The 19,049-nt window shown below is 45.9% G+C and overlaps 1 protein-coding gene across 2 annotated transcripts in view; it reads right to left on the reverse strand.

The window, feature by feature from the left end:
* The window catches only part of Lnx1 (ligand of numb-protein X 1), a 107,379-nt gene extending 93,249 nt beyond the window's left edge, over positions 1–14,130 (reverse strand). The window contains exon 1 of one of the 2 annotated variants that reach the window (XM_040747208.1): positions 13,993–14,130. The gene's annotated coding sequence lies outside the window, so the exon portion shown is untranslated. The remainder of the gene's footprint in view (positions 1–13,992) is intronic. The other variant, XM_040747209.1, reaches the window with a different exon arrangement.
* Positions 14,131–19,049: the final 4,919 nt, after the last annotated feature.

Genomic DNA, 19,049 nt, shown 5'->3' on the forward strand with positions numbered 1-19,049 from the left:
CCCAACCCCTCTCCCTCTCCTTCCCTCTCAGAGTAATGAATCCACTGGCTCTTGGCCAGATGGTAAACCAATTTCTTAATGTAATGTTAATGTAAACACCACTTATATATATTTTTGTGGATTTACTTTAGACTAAATAAAGTCCACATAAATAAAAAACGGGCCAGGAGAGGGCTGCCTGTACAAGCCATTTGAACTCAACAGCAGCGAACCAGGTGGACTTTGGAAGAGAAGATCCCTTCAGATTACCTAGCAGTACTTTTCCTGCTTCTATCTTATGAACATATAACAAATCCTGCCTTTAGATGTGTGTGCTCCTGACTGCCAAAGTGAGGTGACAAGCTCAAGAAGCATGTAACCTAACAGATATTCCCCTTTATCTCCTAACAAGCAAGGTTCAGGACTCGGCGGGCAGAGAGTATTTATTTAAATATGCTCAGTATGGTAGGCCAGTCCTTCTGGTCCTGACTGAGGGGTCAGGGAGACGTACGATGTGACTTTCATATAGTTTAGAACAAGAAAACACAAAGCAGAAGTAAGTCATCCTTTCTTGGTCTCCCACAGTGAGAAACAATCTCTCCCTTCTCTTTATTTAGAGCAGGACAGAAGACTAACGTGATTTTCAGACACTGACACAATCTAAATCAACTGGGAAGAGTGTGAGTGGGGGATTGATAATCTACAGGCATGTCTGGTGGGGGGGTTGTCTTAATAAGTCAATTGACATGGAAAGACCCAGGCCACTGTGGGTGGCAGCCATTCCTTAGGCAAGGGAGTCCTGGACTGTATTTTAAGAGTGGAGAAACCTACTTGAGTGCAAGCAAGCATGCATGCATACATTCATAGTGCTGCCATTTCTCTCAAGCTCCTGCCACAGTGACTTCTCTTGAATAATGGGCCATAACCTGGAATTGTCAGCTGCAACAAATCTCTTTCTCCTCCAATTAGGTTTCCGTCAGGATATTTTTTCACACAACAGAAATGAAATTAGAATGGGAGCCCACTAGAACAAGATGGCCTTGGTGTGCTTTGGCAACCCTCTTTCTTCTAAGGCACCCTGATAGCTCACAGAAAATGAATGGATAAACACATCACTTTGTTCCAGTGAGAGTTCATATTCTCCTATTGAAAGAACAAATTCTACCCGAAAATGTCTCTGAAATTGCTTCCGGAATTCCGATTTCTAACAGTAGGAGATTCCATGTCATTAAAGGAATCCCTGTTGGCATACAGAGCTTAGGTGTGGAGTTCTTGACACCAAGCCCAAGGCCCAGCACTGTAAAACCAAACAGATAAGGAGATAAATGAGAAAATTAAGATGATCCTTCCACTTGTAAGGATGGCCATTATGTCTTGCATCAGTACCCTTTCAAAGAAGACACAATGACACTTCATTGAAAGGTAGTTTTGAGACTGGTCCTTACACGACACAGTAATGACTTTATAAAAGAGATCTGCCTTCAGATAGATCTTTATGTCATTGGAAATGGTCACACACTGAGTGAGAGTTGTCTTCCCATAGCTCCTCTCCTCTCCAGGGCACACAGTATTGCCCAGGGAGATATTTATAGAGTATGTGCAGTTCCTTAGTGCTTTAGTGTTTGAAGATACGACCTCCACTGGACTGAACTGGATTCATCCAGTTTCTAGTCTCTATGATGCTGACCAACTCTCTGCAGCAAGCTCTCCAATCTGTTAGTGTATCTCCTACAATGCCTGGAAAGGGTAAGCTCCCATACTCCAGGAGGGAGGGAAGCCTTCCTGTTGAGCTGTTTCTTATCCAGACTAGGATGCTTCCTCACTGCTGATGGGTGGCCACCCAGGAGATGCTACCTTGAGGCCTGGTGGGAATCATTGGCTATGGAGGGGAGGAAAGAAAGAAGGAGAGAGGATAGTGAGAGACAGAGAGACAGAGAGAAGAAGAGATGGATTGTGGAAGAGAGGGAGAGAACCCTCCTTGAGTGAGGGTTCTAAATCCTGGATTCAATCAACCACAGGTTGAGGTCAGGGAAGGCATCTATTCTAAATATGTAATGTTCCTCCCTTACCATTTCCCCCTCAAACTTCAGTAGGACAATACACTTACATTGTATTATATAATAGCAATAATCTAGAAAAAGATTTAGGGCACATGGGAGGATACATGATTATTAAATACAAATACTGCAATGTTTTACAGAAGGAACTTGAGCATCTGTGGATCTGGGTGTCTGTGGGTGGGAAGAGAGTTCTAGAAGCATCCACCCTGTAGTGGGACAGCACTCACAGGTAGACAGATGGATTGAAAGATAAGATCTGGGGTTACAAGGCGAAACATGAAGCTTTTAAAAGCATAAACAAGGTCTGTGGACATAGCTGAGAACATGGAAAGCTGTTTGGAGGCCTTATGTAAACAGAAGAAGGCCTTCAGCAGCTCAGCAGTCTGGCATCAGAATCCACATTCTCCCGTTATTCCCTAGAACAGATGGCATTTGGGACATTTGGGGCTTCTATTTTATTAATCTCATCTTCCTTTTTTTTTCCTTTTCGAGACAGGGTTTCTCTGTATTGCTTTGGAGGTTGCCCTGGCACTCAGTCTGTAGACCAGGCTGGCCTCAACCTCACAGAGATCCGCCTGCCACTGCCTCACAAGTACTGAGATTAAAGGCGTGCGCCACCACCGCCCAGCCTAATCTCATCTTTAAATGTATGAACAACACACAGTACAAGAAAACAGAAATGGAAACCAATTAAACAGTCAGTGATATTTTTCCTACCCACATTACAAATATCAATTTTCACTGAAATTCACTAGTAAGAGAAAAGATTAAGTGATGAGCATGGAGAAACCCGTGGGAGAGTGACAGGAAGAAACAACCTTCCAGCTCCAGCCACTTCCTCTATCCAAAAGAGTACGTGAAAGGGGAAGTGTCTAGGGAGGCATGCTTGTTATCCTAGATCATGACAGCTGCCCCAACTTGGGGAAGAGGCTAGACAACCTCACCTACATAAAACTCACTATCACCTACGTCGATAAAGCCCCATTGAGTCTATCCCTAAAAAACACACTTATCCCAGTGATGCTGTGCTGAGCAGTGTCACAGTCTGAGACGAAAGAAAGAAACTGTGATAATAATTCTTCAATAACCGTACCCTATCAATCTGATCTTTAAATTAGTTCCAATCCTTTGTTCATCATAGGCTGTTGCTTTGCTTTGCTTTTTTAAAAACAAGCATTGAATAGTCATCTTCAATGTCACCATGGCAACACCTAAGGTCTTTCCAAAGAGCTTTTACTGAGGAATGAAGATGCACTCTGAATGTGGGCAGTGCCAATCTATGGCTGAAGTCCTGGACTGACTACAAAGGGGAAGAGGAGGGACTAAGCCAAGCTCCAGCATTCGCCTCTCGCCGCTTCCTGACTATGAGTGCTCTGTGACTAGGGCTGCACAGTCCTGCCTTCCCTACCGTGACAGACTTGACCCCTTCAAACCATGAGCAGAGGAGAGTCCCTCCTTAATTTGTTTTCCTTGGGTACTTTGTCACAACAGTGGGCAGACTAAAATAAAGACTATTACAATCACCATTACTGAGGATTTTTGGCTCCTTAAATTTTGCACCCCAGGGCAAGTGCCTCACTTGCTTTACCTATAATCAGGGCCTTATCACTATTTTCCTTAGGAGCTCAAGTAGGGAAAGTGGGGTGTCACCACCGTGGCTTAGACCCAGCCCCGGGATTAACAGCCTTGGTGAGTCTTCACATTTTCCTTGCATCGCCCCTGGTAGTCAGCCAGGTGCAATGAGGAAATTGGGGACTTGGCCAGTGCAGCCAAGGTGTGCCACTAAACCTGTAAGCCCTGCACTGGTTACAGCCCCACCTCATTTCGTGCTTGGTACAGACACCAGGTGTATGACTTGCTGAAGGGTTCACAAGAGGGACAACTTGCTTCAGCAAAGGGAAAGGAGTGTAGTGGTGTGTTCCAGAGATGACAAAGCAGCTGGGTCCTGCAAAAGCTTTGCTGCGTGAGTCCATGAGATCCCAGCCAAGCAATGAGCAGCTCTTGCCATCCAGGACATCGCCCAGATGTGGCAAATAGCAGGAGGCTTGCTCTACTGGAGTCAGGTTCATCTTGTGATGTGGGGGAAAGGTAGGGGGAGGGTCCTACTATTTAGCCCACTCAAGCTGACCATGGTCATGCCATTCTCCTGCCTTCACCTCCTGAGTGCTGAGATTACAAGTGTTTACCACCACACTGGGCATTGGTTTGTAATGATGACTTAAAGTTGTTTTCAAAATCCTTTTATCCCTCAACCAACTCGGATGGTTTACAATGTATTTCAAATGTGTATAGACCAAGCCCATACCAAGTGATCACTCAGGTACTTAGCTCCAAGGAATGGAGCCTGGGGAGAAGGGCATGGAGAGAGAGCTCAGCTGCTGAAGTGTTGGCCTTGAAACCACAGGAACCTGAATTCAATCCCCGGATTTTACCCCCCAACCCCCAGCAAAAAAAAAACCCAAAAACCAAAAAACAACCAAGCACATGAAAAAGTCTTGCCTTATGGCATGAACTTTAATCTCAGCACCGAGGAGCAGGCAGATCCCTGAGCCAACCTAGCTTGATGGGAAAGCTCTAGGTCAAATGAGAGCCCCTTTCACAAAAAAGCAAGGTGGATGGTGCCTGAGGAATGACACACCCAAGGTTGTCCCCTTTCCTCCACATACAGGTTACACCCACACATACACATATACCTGAGACTGTCCTATGTCCTCCAATACACCTGTGTGCACCCATACATGCATACATACATACATACATACATACATACATACATACATACATACATACATACCCAAGGTTGTCCTCTGTCCTCCATATATACATGTGTGCAGGCACACATACACCCAAGGGTGTCCTTTGTCCTACGCATATACATGTGTGCAGTCACTCATGCGTGCATACCCCCATGAACACAAACACACGTGAAATAGAAGCTGAGCCTGGTCTGGAGGTATATATAGGCTCTGAGCTTAGTGATGATGTGCTTTCCTGAGATGTGTGTGACTCTGGGTTCAGTCCCCAGCATCACAACACGACAGAAGGAAACTTTAAGAAGCTGAGGTGTGGAGGATTTGTGGACGATGTAAAGCTTTGGGTGAAGCACACTGTTGGGCAACATGGGGACTTAGTATTTCAAACTGGCTGCTGGGCCCACTCCCCAGCCATAGCCATGACACTCATTCTCAAGCAGAAGCTTAACCATGGAGAAGCCCGGTGGATCACTGCCAATATCTGCTTCCCACAGTGGCCCTGGCCACCTGCTCTCTTTCTAAAGGAATTTGCCCAGCAGGCACATTTGTCTCAATAGTGCCCTGGCCCTGGCTGACCCTCTTAAAATGGATTATTTGGGGAAAGCAATTCCCAAAGCCAAGATAAACCCTATCTCTATTAATCTTCCTTGTGTCTTGAATTTCAGATACATTCAGTGAGCACTGAAGGTTCTGATAATGTGTGACCTTTTTAATAAGTGCTGATTAAGAACTAAGATACATTATTCCTTGGCTTACAGACTTGTATATAATCAGGACAAATCCAGCGCTTCGGTGACCTAAATACAGAGTCACATATGGGATAAAAAACAAAACAAAACAAAAAAAACTATCTCCCAACTATGAGCCAAGGCTGGAGGGGAATCCTGGGGAGGGAGGCGCACTTCACCTTGGAAGACTGAGGCAGGTATTCCCAGCCTGCAGCAAGGGCTTGTGGTTAGCACCACTTCTGCTTAACTTCTAAATCGATGGTCTCAAAGAGGGAGCGAGAGCCTCTTCAATGAAATCTGTGAATGACATTCGCCTGCGCAGTGTTTCAAACACCGGGAAGAACAGGAGAAAACTATAAAGGGTCTCCACCGAGGTGAGAATCTGCCAGGAAATTGCAGAACTGAACAAGAAGAGTCGGCCGAACACATCTGGAGTCAATAACCGGGAACACAGATACTCAGAAGTGGCAAAGCCGAGGGAAGTGGTTGAGGGAACAGAGCCCCCCATGGTTAACCAATTGCAAAGGAATCCTACAGGTCAGGGGATGGTTTCTCAAGCTTTCCAGAAACGAGCTTTCTCTCCCTAGACGGGAAACCTCGCCGCCCTTCTCCTGGATGTCATGGTGCACCTGCTATCCTTGGGTCTGTCCGGATGTGTTCTGCCTCAAATAAGATGTCCTCCCACTTCCTAGTCTAGAAACATGGACTCCTGCAAAGAGTACACGATTAAGGCCAAGTACTTCATGTGAGCAAGGGCTCGTTGCTGCAAAGCATCACCACTGACTCCTGGAAAGAGCTGACCTTAGGGAAGCATGGGGAAGAAACAACCTGTAATCTGGTGTCCGACCCCCAGAGCTGACCATGTCAGGAAGTGGCCTTTTCTTTTCTTTCTTTTTTTCTAACGGTTAACCAAGTCTTAGTGAGATATGTGCATAAAGAATGTATTTGAATTCTCAACATTTTCCAACTATTGCAGTTCTCCAGATGGATGCTGACTGCCCAGTCCATGACTGGGATTTGTCTTGAACTCTGTGGGGACTCCCGGAGAATCCGATGCCGTCTTCATGGAGTTCAAGTTTAATTGGGAGCACAGGGGTTAGACACAGGTAGATAAAAGGCAAGACACAGCCAGCAGACACAATAAGTTGCCATGGAGTGCTGGAGAAGGAACAGGAGAACCACATAGTGAGGCCAAGGAAACTTAATGGATCACTGATCGCTAGGATGACTCACAGCAGGTGACTAGGGCTGGGGCCTGTAGCTCTTACAAAACAAACACAAGCCCTGGGGTCCAATCCTCAGCACTGTATACTAGGCATCGGTGGCACATGCCTTAATCCCAGCAATAAGGAAGTGGAGAGAGAAGTTCAAGGTCACCCTCAGCTATATAGGGAGACCCTGTCTTTAAAAAAAATTAATGAACAAAACCCACAAACAAATAGAAGCGAGTAGGGTTTTGACAAATGAGAGGAAAGAGCCTGGCCAAGCACATCTATCAGGGACAAGAATGTACAATGGGGTTAGTGACTCTGATTTTAAAACATACTTTTAAATGTTTTATTTAGAAGTCACAGATTTTTTTGAGTCAAGGCCTCATGATATATGTATGCCATTTGGCTTCAAACTTAGTGTAACCCAGGTTATCCTTACATGCATTACCCTCCCTCATCCTTCCACGTGCTGGATACTGGTGCAAGCACTGTGCCTGGCTTAGAAATAACAAGATTTGGGGTTGGACAAGGATCTTGGGTTCTCACCAAGTGGGGAATGCTGCTTCAACATACCTATGGGTGACATGCCTATTACTATTCCAAATACTTCCAGTAAAAAAGGCCTGGGTAGTTTTCAATGATCCAAGTTCTCTCTGCTTACTTTGGTTGTTGGCTCTTGTACTGTCTTTCAGTGTTAAGCATGTGTCACACTACTGCTTCAAAACATGATACCTGTCTCCCAAATTATAGACAACACTGGTGGCTCTCCTTTGTCTTGTTTCTGGTCCTCCTGTCTTCAAGAGCAGTCCATGTGATGGCAAAGGGTTTCCTAGGACAAGTTCTAATTTTTCTAAGGTCCCTTATGTAGTGGCATCTTGTTCTGCCAGTAGACTTGAGATACTGGCCTTAGGGTGTGGCTTCATTGTGCAGACAGGACCCTCATAAGGAAGAGGAGGAGATCGCTCGGTCTCTCTCTTGGGTTATGGTTGGCGCATCCTGCAGGGCACACGATCCCGGTGGCTATGTGAGTGCCCCCCAAATAAACATCTGTTATTCTTTATTTGGGCATTTGTGGACTCCTTTTAACCCATGTTTAGTATTTAGAAGTACATATTAATCTGCTTATCCTGGAGGCAGGGAAAGTCAAGATTCAGTGGGTGATAACCTTCCAGAATATGACCTGACGCATCTTCTATTGTAATCTATTTGGCTTCTACTGCCTTCCTTCCACAGATGTCACAATGTTGATGGGAAGAATGCATTAGAGCACATACCCCTTCACACCCGGCCTTGAACGTAGGAATAAAGGATGGTGGTGGTAAGTGCAGCCAATGCTAATTCTTCCTTGCCTATACTTGACTCAGTATGACTACACCAGTGGTTCTCCACCTGTGGGTCATGATCCCTTTGGTGGTAGAACAACTTTCTCACAGGGGTCACACATCAGATATTTATGTTATGATTCATGACAGTAGCAAAATCACAGTTATGAAGTAGTAATGAAATAATTTTATGGTTGGGGTCATCACAAGACGAGAAACTGTATTAAAGTGTCACTGCATCAGGAAGGATGAGAACCACTGGTCTACATATTTCTCCACACACAGAGAGATGGCTGTGAATGTGACCACCAGCTAGACAGTGAGTGCAGTGGGTAAATGATAACGCCCTCAAGGACATGTCCATGGTTATCACCAGAACTTGGAAGCTGACCTAATAGGAAAAAATGCCTTTGAAGATGTCATCAAGTATTAGATCCTGAGAAGAGATCATATTGATTGCCTGGGTGATCTCTAAATCTAGTCTCCTTAGAAGACAGACTCAGAAGAGGAGATAGTGTGAGGACTTAGACACATGTCAAGTGACCTCTGGACCCATTAAAGCTGGAAGAGGCAGAGGTAGGCTCCCTTTTGCCTAGATCCTTCAAAGACAGACTGTGGCCCTGCTGATGTTTTGATTTCAGACTTCTGTACACTCTAGAAGTGAAAGAATAAGTGGAGTTGTTTGAAGCCTCTGAGTTTATGGTCATCAGCTGTGGCAGTCCTAAGAAGCTAACCCAGGAGACTGTATTCCTAGAGGTAGATCCCACAGGACAGAGGTAAACATTCCCAGTGGCCCACTCCAACCCTTCTCCACACTGCTAAGCGACAGGGTAAACACTGTGACATGGCAGCCCCTGAGACTCCTGTATACGCAGGGATAGCAAGCTTTCCCCAGTGTAAAAATCTAATTATTTCTTTTTAGCTCACCAGTAAGTTAAAATGCAGATGTCTTCAGAGGTGACTGTGAAACCAATTTACAAGGGCCTCCAGGGGCCTCAGATGGAATGGCTGAGTGTGTACACATTGTGGAAGATGTCATACAAGTATGACCATAACATTTAACGAGGACTTTGAAAACAGAAGGTGACTCATGTGTTGATGTGAGGGTGCATGAGCCTAAGCATGCAGCGTTCCATTCAAAAGAGGTCACGTGACTGACAGACTTTAGTCACAAGCAAGTTATACAAATCATCTCAACATATCAAGATGGCATGCTTAAACCACCCATCATGCATATGCTGTTGCCATGCTGTGTGCCAAGAAGCTATTAAAGGGATTCCTAGAGAGCTTCCACTCTGCTGCAGGCAAAGTCTCATGTCCCTGTGACAAAGGATCAAACACAAGAAGCAAATCCGAGTCACTGGGAAACAATGGTGGTGTTTAAGTGTACATGTTCCAAACTAAAACTCCTGATGCTGAAAAAAACAAGGAAAATAAAACAAACAAACAAACAAACAAACAAGCAAAAAACAAGGCAACCTTCCTGGTTAATTGGAAAGGAACTTTGAAGTGTCCTAGTCAAACCACAAACAATGGCAGGGAACACGGCTCCCTGGGCAGGGATAAAGAGTTATTATTTGATAGGGGTAGAAGAGACAGAGAGGGATAAGAAAAAAGAAGAGAAAAACCTAAAATCTGCATATCTCCACTTGGGAGTCAGTTCATCCACTCTGTCTGAAGTGGGAACACCTTTGTTCCTTTCTGTTTAATGATATAAAATTTATAACTTGTTGTTACTACTTTTAATAAGCAATTTTCTACAGGTTAGGAGAAATGGTGGTACTAGACAAGAATTTTTCTTGTGCAATCTTTTAAAACAATTGATTGTACAGTATGTATTTTCATGCTACATGTGAAGATGTCTCAGCTGGAGAAACACAAATAAACTTAGGTCATCCATCCATCCACATGTCTGTCATCAACCATCTATCTGTCTATCCACCCAGCCATTACCATCCACACATCTATCTTTCATCCATCCAGACATCCATTCACTCGTCACCAACACATCCGTCTGTCTATCAACTCAGCCACCAAACATTCCAGGTGTTAAATATGCCAAACAGTGATCACTTTCAGTGACAATACACTTAGCACCCCACCGGGAAACCTATTCCTTTTTGGAAACACCAGTTCATAGGAAGTGCTTTCTCCCCTTAAGTATGTATCTACGTTGCTAAACAATAGGCCACAATGGTGTCCTTGTGCCATAGGACACAGAATAAGAAGGGAATGACAGAGGTGGGAAGTTAGAGGAGGCAGTCAGCATTCTATGACCCTAACCTCAGCCTGTAGGTCTCTGTACTTAGCAGCTTTCATGGTTTTCATACCAATCCTTATTCTTGGGAGACAGTTGCTGGCTAAAATCTAATTCACCCAGGAAGAATGACACACGGTCTCCATCAAATAGTTTTGGAAGGCTCTTAATTTTTTGGAGACACTGTCAGAAGACAGTCAATTTGCCACCCACATAAAAGTGAGTCTGTCATGTTGGCACATAAATATCAAGAATACTTCCATGCTGCCAGGAAGTCCAGAGATACCAAGGTGGGGAGGAGCCATTAGCAAGCCTCTGTAGCCCCGAGCCAAGCAGATGATCTTATGTGTGCAGGAGTCTAATAACAGCAGAGGGAATGCCAGAGGTGCAGCCATGAGTCCATGCTGCATGATGATGGTGTCTTGTACACCAGATATATTCCTACACCTGCTGATCTGTAAAAGACCAGACATCACTCTGGCAGCTACTCTACCCCAGAAGGACTCAAGATAACAACATGGTCTCAGTTAACAGGCTGTCTTCTAAGCCTATGGGGGTCTTCCCAGGAATGTGTTCTGTCTGGTCAGTGGCTGGTTCCATCAACCCGCCCAGACTGAAGCACGAGTCAAGATACCCTACTGTAGTTAATGTAACATGTGTGTCCTGGAATACTATCGTGCTTTAACTGAGCACCTAGCACGTACTTCACACATGATCACTGCCACTGTACATCACAGGTATCCTGGCCAACTAAGTATCTCACTTTCCAGGTGTTCAGACTGAGAGAAAGATAGTACGTGCCTCATGTACTCATTGTGTTAACAGAACCAGGTCTGTCTGGTCCTTACTGCTCTGCCTTCTTTTCAAGAAAATCACATGGGTACTAGGTTAATGTGGTACCAGGGCCATTCCAAACAGGTTTTAAGAACCTTCTCACGGTATAAAGGAGCGCATGGTAGAACTGGGCTTTGGGCCCAGGCAGTCTGATGCCAAAGACCAGCTCTCTGTTGTACGATGGCAGCACCATTTCACCTGGCATTAAATAAGATCATCATGTCCCGAGAGGCACTGCTCACCCCTGCTCTCCGTTACCCTGAACCCCCAGTTTAGGCAAAGAGCCTCTCTAGCTTCTGTGGCAGGATTGAGGGGAGCTCATCCTTGGAGGGGGGCAGTGAAAGTGATGATCAAGGAGCTTGAGGTTCTTCTTTCGAGTCCACCCCCTTCAGCAAGCTGTAGTATGTTCAAGGTTAGAGCCCATAGTTTTCAGTTCCCTGGACCCTTGCTCTTGAATGGCAGAAATGTGTGTTACACGTTGGGAAGAGGGTGGGACTAGAAGAAGTTCCCTGGGGCCTGGGGACTCTGATGCAATGACTCAAGGTCATTGAAGGGCACAGGATAGCCTACTGAAGGGGGTGATCCTAGTCAAAAGACTCACAAGCCCCCCCCCCAACAGAATGGTACACGTTGCAAATTATCTGTCTCCTGTCACACTGGCCTAGCTAAGTCCTCAGGGAGTCCCAGGTGGAGGATGTTTATCTACAAGATTAGAGGGGATCAAGTACCCAAGGCCCTCAGGGTGGGAGTTGATGGGTGGTAGCATGATTGAAAACAGTCAAAGCTCCCTGCCAAATGGCAATGAGATGTCTCCCGAAAGCCTACAAGGCTTTGTAGATGTCTCCAGAGAGCCTTGAGCTGGGGAAAGGAAGGAATAGTGACCACCCCCAGAATTTGCTTTGCCAAGGGGACTGGTGGACATACGAGGCCTGGCCCAGTGAATAGCAGGTCATTCAATTCTCCTTCCTCCGAACTGTTGCATTTCTCTAAACTGTTAAAGATGGGGTTAATTACTGACAATTAATTACAGTAATAAGAGCAGGGTTCCCAACAGTTGCAGCCGCACACAAGTCCCGTGAAGCTCCCAGGGAAATTCCTCTAGCAGAGGCAGACCTGGCTTCTATTTGTTCCTGGTTCAGTATCAGGCACTGTTTACTCCAAAGCTCTGCATAGACTCAGAACCACATTATAACACATGGTACTTATCTCTCATCCTCCTGAGGAAGAAACGGAGGTCCAGAGACATTCAGTAATTTGTTAAAGGATGTACAATTTCCCATCACACTTTGTATACACCTGTACCAATGGAGTTGTCACACGGAACTTCTCAGGGAACGCACATGTAAATTGCCCAACTTTCTGATATTCTGACTCTGGTTCCTGTCCTTTTATTCTTCTTTAATTATGGACAATAATATATAGCATTATTTTCTTAAGCAGTCAGGCAATGGTGAAATGATTTGATTAATGTAAGTCCATCGTTGTAAAAAGTAACTGCTCAGCCAGGTAAGCCACCAGAGGAGATGAAAATCTACAGAGGTTTGGAACAGCAAAGACAAATTGATACCTAGAAAATCCAGGCCATGGGGAAATTCTTTCTCGCTCCACACACAACCCTAAAACCACTGAGAAATCTGTAAGGCATGAACAGCAGCCACTCTGCACACACATCAGCTTAGAGGACGATAATAAGCACGAAGGTCAGATAGAGAAGAAAATATGAGCTTCCCACGAGTGGGAGAGAAACTGGCACCAAGAACAACACAGTAAGAAGCAACTTAATTATTTCAGTTTATGCTCTTGGAAAAAAGACAAGTTCTTTTAATTTCGAGAGGGCTATCTATGGGCATATTTCCTAGTAGATCATTCCCTTACAAACCCATCTGCTAACTTAACTCCGGGAAAGCTACTAACGTAGAACTATGAAGCAAAAGGTACCGTTCATTTATTGCTTTCCTGGAGTTTCCCAGGAGAAGCTGGACTAGGAAATGGTTCCTCTGCTCTTGTTAATAATAGTATCTGGTGGAGTGTGGCTCTTGGGGCTGCTCTTATGTGATCCGGATTAAGAAAGCAAAAATGGGTCCTTGAGATAAAATTACTGTAAAAGTCAGGTCCTAGCTGAGCAACCACCTCTATATATCACATTATGAGCAAGATGCAAACAACAAAAGCCTCAACAATTTAAAATCCAGACCTGGCGTTAACATTCTTGTGGCCTTGAAGGGGTAATCTTTACTTTAACCAAAGGTCAGCAGGCAGCTTATCTGGCCTGAAGGTAAACAGTTCTAATCCAGACTGCTAAATGTTTTCCACAAGCAAAGGAAACTGAAGGCTTTTTTTTTTAAGTTAAAAAAAAAAAGGTTTATAATAGGGAACCAGAATTTATCGGCTTCAGGACTTTCTACTGTAAACAACACAAAGTAACCTAGGAAAGTATTACAGATGCGATCAAAATTGCTTCTGATGAGATGATGCAGAAAGCAATGGGGAAAAAAAGAAAATATCTAAATTTTGTGAGTGTCCCCAGCCCTCCACAAAACAGGCTGAACTGGTCTTCACATTTGAACCAAGTTTCAAAAACCAGCTCACCTCTCTTTTCTCTGGGGTTTTAAAGAGAACCAGGCCAACTTCACAGACAAGCAGAGGCCAGATTAATAATTAGGAAACAATAATGATTAAATATCTGTCCAGAGGCAAGGCTAAGAGCCACAGAGGAAGCCTGGACTCTCAGGAGTGTTCCTCTGGGCTGAGGCGTTCAGTGAGCCCTTTCATTCAAATTCCTTGTTCAGACACCTAAGGGTCAGTGATCTAAAGGCCACAAAAGGAGGAGAATGGAGTTGCTGCTCACCTGTTCAAAAGTGTTGAGGGCTTTCAAATCAGCGGTAGCCAGCCACTATTCATGCCTTGTGGTAGAAGCTTCCAGGGCCGCCTGAGCTGTGACCAGTCTCAACTTCGGTGTACAGGTGGCTGAAGGAAGAAGGAGGGCATTGGTTGGCTCCGAGCAGGAAACCTGTGACATCACGGAAGTCTGGCTAAGACCTGAGGGACTAAATCATCCCAGGAGGCCCCGCCCCCACCCCTGCCAATTACCTGAATACCTGGGAGCAGGTAGGTGGCGTCTCTCGGAGGACAAATGAATCAGTTAGAGCAATTTGCTGGAAGGAATTTACTTTCCTTCCTGAGCATAGCACGTGTCCAGTGCCGTGTACAGATCCGAATTCATATGCCTGATTGTTTCCCAGGCAGACCTTATATGCTTATTTCCAGGGCCCTCCCAAGCCCACACAGCTGCCAACATCAGAAGCAAAAGGGAAGTTTTATTATTTTTTTGTGGGGGGGGTGCAAAAAAAGGATAAGGTTGTGAAGATTTGCAATATCTGGGATTTGTCCCCCAAATGCCTTTCTGAACAGCATCCGTTTGAGTCCCTAGTGGTTTTTTTCCCCCTGAAACAATATTATAAAAAACTGGAGGTGACATTTACAAGTGCACTTCTTAAAAATCTTTAAATCCGATGCCTTCTGGCATCCTTTTCTGTATACCCTCCCCCATCATTGTAATAGTATATTCTCGGCATTGGTAAAACTCCAGTCCTTCCTACTTCTGTCTGCTTGTCACATGGTGGTTAGAGTTCCCCATAGGCCTGCAATTAGGAGCACTTTAAGTGATTCAGGTTAAAATGATAGCGCTTTACTAAGGGGATGTTGTCTGTTGAGAGAACCGCGGAGGAGGAGTCAGGGTTATTTTGGTCCCAAGCTTGGTGTGTGACCCTGGACAAGTCATGGTTGCTTCAGCTTTTCCAACAGGAAAGAGAGGCTAATGGCACGACTCAGCTGGCACCTGAGTGGCAACTATGAGGAATTCTGCCTGCCGGTTAAGGCCTGTGGCATCTTGTGTCCGACGCAGTGAACAACCCCCAGCAGCCTGCTGAATTAGTGTGTGTGCCTGTGGCTCGGGGCCAGCCTCCCTCCCCGGTGTATTCACTCTCTGGAATGTGCTACCTGGGGCCACTGGGGAGTTCTCTCTCCTGCACTGGTCCAGGCACACTCTTGTCCCTTAAACACCTACTGAAAATCCTTCCCCCTTCTATTCTTGAAACTGTGGGTTTCACCTGTTCTAATACCTCACTGCTTAACAGGGGTTTGTTGGGCTGGGGGAAGAAACAGAAAACAAGACCCCATCCCCCGAGAGTCCACATTGGTAGTTCCCAGCCACTCAGTACCCTGTAAAACAAATGGGAAGGGGAGGAGGGGGAAGATGAAATCTAGTCCAGGAGGCAACTTCAAGACTGGCTCATCCCAGGCAGCCCTAAACTGCCTGTCCCACCTGGGACCCAGGAACTCTTTCAGCAACGAACAAGAAAGCACCTAATAGAACCTAAGTGGGGTATGGCTACCCTGTACTAGTAAAAGCAAAACAATGGAAACGGAATAAAAGAAGGCAGCCGAATCTCCCGTGCAGGCTTGTGGGGGGGAGATGAGAGGGGGCAAGTGTCACCCCACCAAGACAAAGACTTCTCCTTCCTGAGTCAGGGTGTCCCGGAGGAGAGGAGGAGCCCCGTTGAATCAGACGGAAGGCCACGCCCCTCTCTGAGTCCCGCCCTCTGTGTGTTGTCCGTCTGGCCTCACCTTGCCCCAGGGACTGGCTCCGACTTGGTGAGGCAGTTAGAGTTCCTGGCGCTGGGCCCCAGGGCCGAGGTCCAGGAGAAATACATTTGCATAAAATGCGCAATAAAACGTAGGCGCATAGAACTTCGATGAAGGCCTCTAGATTGTGGGAATTTTTCTTGCTGTACTCACAACCCCCCCCCCCCATACGGCCTGGTGAAAGAAAGGAGAGGACACAGGCCTTTAGTCTCAGCACGATGGGGGGGGGGGGGCGGCAGCAGGCAGCCTGATCTACAAAGTAAGTTCCAGGACAGCCAAGGCTACTCAGAGAAACCCAGTCTCGAAAAACCAGAGAGAGAGGGAGGGAGGGAGGGAGGGAGGGAGGGAGGGAGGGAGGGAGGGAGGGAGGGAGGGAGGGAGGGAGGGAGGATGGATGGATGGATGGATGGATGGATGAATAAGCATTAAACCGGGAGCAGAGCTAAGGCCCAGGCGCCATGTATAAGTAGAGAAACCCATGGCTATTGCATAGGGTCAGCCAAGTGAAGGGCTTTTCTATTCTGCTGGATAAAGGCTAAAACCAAGCTCAGTAGCAACTCCATTGTCCCTCTCTGGCTGTTGTAGAGTTTGAGCAAAGCCTTAGATTCTAAGGGACCTAAGAAAAAGTGGAAACAATAACCACCAAGGCAAACACCCAGTGAGTGACTGCCAGGAGCCACTTGGGGTCCCAAGCACTTTATACCACACTCCCTTGTCAGCTCCTAGTGCTGTTTCCATGGACAGTCAGGAAACCAGGGTATAGAGAATCAGGGAACTTGCTCACTCTGCAAGTGATAGGACCAGAGCAGTTTGTAAACAGGACCTTTTCTAAGCCATGGAAAGACATCAGGGAGATTCTAATGTATGTTCACTGGGTGAGCTCCTAAATGTCAGTCTAGCTTTCTCTTTCCTTCTCCCTCTTCCTCCCCATCATCTCCCTCTAGACAGGGTCTCTAGCTCAGGGTGATCTCAAATCCCATGTACACATGGGGATGATCTTGACTTTGGACCCTTCTGTCTCATCTCCTGAGTGCTGGGGTTACAGGTATGAGCCTCTACATGTAGTTTTATGTAGTGCTGGGGTTCGAACCCAGGACTTCCTGAACGTGAGACAAGCATTGTATGACTGAGCCATATTCCCAGCCCTGCCCACGCCCACACATTTTGAGAGGGGAATCTCATGTAGCCCAGGCTGACCTCCAACTGTTGATCCTCCTGCCTTCACTTCAAAAATGCTGGGATTTCCAGTCATGCACCACCACACTGGGTTGACCTCAGCATTATTCTGAAGGAGGAGACTGGTAAGAGTTCAGCTGCATATTAACAACCTGGTTTATACACACAATATACAGGTGTAAGATGTATATTCTTATGTATGTGTATGTGTGGATATATAAGTCTATGACCTTACTACTTCTGGGGGTGTTGGGTTTTTTTTGTTTTTTGTTTTACTTTTTTTTAAATTTAGAAACAATCTTATTTTACATATCAATCCCAGTTCCCTCCCTCTCCCTTCCTCCCGTGCACCCCAGGGAGAGTGAGGCTTTCCATGGGAGAGCATCAACGTTTGTTACATCATTTGGGACAGGGTCTAGGTCCTCCACCATGTATTTAGGCTAAGGGAGTATCCCTCCATGAGGGAATGGGCTCCCAAAGTCCATTCATACACTAGGAATAAATACTGGTTAGGCAAGAGGTCCATAGACTGCCCAGGCCTTCTAACTGACACCCAACCTCAGGGGCCCTGGTTCGGTCCTATGCTGGTTCCCCAACTGTCTGGCTGGGGTCCATGAGTCCCCAATTGCTCAGGTCAGCTGTTTCTGTGGGTTTCCCCAGAATGATCTTGACCCTTTGCTCATCACTCCTCACTCTCTACAACTGGATTCCAGGAGTTTGGCTCAGTGTTTAACTGTAGATCTCTGCTTCTGCTTCCATCAGCTACTGAAGGCTCTTGGATGGCATTTAAAATAGTCATTAGTCTCATTATAGGGGAAGAGCATTTAAGGTAGCCTCTCCACTATTGCTTAGATTCTAAGTTGGGGTAATCCTTGTGGATTTTTGGACATTTCCCTAGTGCCAGATTTCTCTTTAAAGCTATACTGGCTCCCTCAATTCAGGTGTCTCTTTTCTTGCTCTCCTCTATTCATCCCCCACCTCAATCTTCCAGATCCCCCATGTTCCTCTCTCCCCTTCTCTTCCTACTCTTCCCCTCCCCCCCATGCTCCCAATTTATTCAGAAGCTCTTATTCATTTCTCTAGGGGTGTTCTTGAACTTGTCTTTTGGAGACCTAGCAAACCAAACTCTAAGACCTGTAAGTAAGCCTAATAAACATAAACACATTTGTTCCAGAGTAAAGCTTGGTGGACTCACAGCTCATTTGCCATTGGGACCTTGGCGGGAGGGGTAGGCTTTGTGGATCTCCCTAAGGGAAGAGATTGTAACAACAGCTGGAATATACCAACTCAACTAGTAGTTATGTTGACCCTCCTGCCTCAAGAACAAGTCATTTCTAGTCCTACATTGACAGCAACAAGAGCAAGGGCTGGTTTGGTGTTGCGGGGGCTATTGGGAAAAGCTTCGTGACAAAATCCACACACGTGGCAAGGAAACACATAGGGCTGGAGGCAGGAATGATAGGATACTTGCTGTGTGTAGTAAGGACATGTGTGGAAGGTCAGCAGTACAAAGAGGTGTCCATAGAGGATCCGCCGATGGATGCAGCCAGATCAGGAAGGAAGGCTGGCTGGTGGGTAGAAGGTAACTAAGAATGGCAATGTTCTCGAGTGTTAGGCTACTACTCTATGGCTTCCTTCTCTCTGGGAGCCAACCTCTTCTGCTGTGACAAGATCCTGGAAAGTTTATTTGCTGCAGAGGCTGGTGGGAAACATTAGGGAGCTCACAGAACTCAAGGCTGGGACTTTCCTAGTTCTTTGGCCAGCTCATGTGGGCTTTGTGATTCGATTGAACTCTTATACATCTTGACAGAGCAATGGAAGCAGGAGGGGAGGTCTGTTCTCCACACTCTTTGCCTCTTGATCCCCACAATGAAGGCTGGCGTTCTCAAGGTTTCCTCGTGGCAATGAACCTATGGCTAAGGCAAGTCTTCTGCTTCAGAAGACTTATTCTGCCCCTGCTTGCATTCTTATTTTACCCCCGGCATATTTGTGGGGCTTCCTAAGATGGCAGAATCCCACAATAGAGAACAGATTTCATCTGATTTTAATAAAATCATCTTTAGAAAAAGTCCCAGCTACATAATT

The sequence above is a fragment of the Mesocricetus auratus genome, unplaced genomic scaffold, assembly GCF_017639785.1.
Source record: "Mesocricetus auratus isolate SY011 unplaced genomic scaffold, BCM_Maur_2.0 Super-Scaffold_100006, whole genome shotgun sequence".
NCBI lineage: Eukaryota > Metazoa > Chordata > Mammalia > Rodentia > Cricetidae > Mesocricetus > Mesocricetus auratus.